Here is a 1,572-nt window from a genome sequence, read left to right as displayed (position 1 = left end):
CATTTTGCTAAAACAGTGCCTAAGTTCAAACATATCCTCTCATCTCATATACTTGTACCTACAACCACAGTTTCTTGAAAATGCCAAGCTCAGCAAGGCTGGCATTCAAAAGTGTTAAAAATTAGAGAAACTGGAGAGAAAATGGCATAAGAGTTACAGTGGAGTCAAGCCACTGTACCCCAAAATGTGCCAAAGGAGCGTTATCTGAGGGTAGAGAGTGCATGTGTCTGCTGCTTTGGTTAGAGGGGCTGGATGCCCTCTCCCTGGCACTCCCCTGGACCACTGGAAAAAAACAGTTCTACAAGCACAATCTTATTCAAGCCTCAGAGTAACTCCCATTTTCCAAATGAAGACACAGAATCAGATACATTAGGTATTGTGCCTAAAATGCACAGCTATCTTGGGTAGAAGGGAAAGATTACAGCTCAACTTTGACTCTGAGTCTAATCTTCTTTTCAAAACGACTCAAACTGAGTTTCACTATGAATGCTATATGTGTGCATTGGTAATTTCATATGCATTATAACATGTTAATGAAAGGCAGTGTAATACAGTGGCTAACACTTCCAATTCTGCCTCCAATACTTTCCAGCTGTGTGAACTTGTGTACGTTACTTAACCTCTCCGGGCAATTTCCTCTGAAAAATGAGAATGTTACCAGCCATGTATACAAGATATAAAGATGACTGAAGAGAATTCATACATTGAATGCTCAGAGCAGTGCCTGACACATAGGCTCAATAACTGTTAGCTTCTAGTGCTAGTACCAGTGGGGAGTGATAAATAGTTGGATGATCCTGTCAAGTTGCATATTCTCTCTGAGCCTTAGTGTCCTCATTTGTAAAATGAATATTACAGCAGGACCCTTACCAGCTTGTGAAAGTAACCGAGATAACGTTTGCGCCTAGCACCGTGTCTAACACAGACAAAGTGCACAGTCAGACTTGAGTTTTACACCCAGACGTGCCTCTCCCTATTCAGTGTTGGTGGTGGTTGTTGTGGAAGGGGTAATTTTCTTATCATTCAGCTCATCTTAGATCTAGTCTTGATTTCTCCTCAGCCGTGAGTATAGACATGTATACAGGCTCAGGTCTTTCTACCCTCCTGGGGCAGTGAGATCTCTTGCTGCGATAGGCCCTTTCTGGGCTGGATTAGACCCCAGCACACTCGAAGCCAGTAAATAGTGCCACAGGTATTGCTCATGGGGAAGAACAACCAGCCAACCTCAGGATTTGGTGACCCCCAATTCCGGGCCAGTGGCTCTGTTTACAGGAAAACCTGTCATTGTTTGTGACTCTGATTGCAAGAAAACCTGTAGTTATTTGGGGCTCTACTCACAAGGAAATCTGTAGTTATTTGCAGACAGACACTCTGGGATTTAGACCTTTTTTTTCTTCTAGTGTAGGTGCTAGAAATGCCTTCTAAGTTGTTCCTATTTAATTGCTTTTCTTTCACGGGTGTCCTGAAGAAAAGCAGAAAATTACAGTCATCTGGCAAAAAAGATTAAAAAGAAATTAGACTTTGTCCCCTTCCACTCTCTCTCTCTCTCTGTACACACACACACACACACAC

This window comes from Cebus imitator, unplaced genomic scaffold (genome assembly GCF_001604975.1).
Source record: "Cebus imitator isolate Cc_AM_T3 unplaced genomic scaffold, Cebus_imitator-1.0 Scaffold220, whole genome shotgun sequence".
NCBI classification, from domain to species: domain Eukaryota; kingdom Metazoa; phylum Chordata; class Mammalia; order Primates; family Cebidae; genus Cebus; species Cebus imitator.
This window is presented reverse-complemented; position numbering follows the sequence as displayed.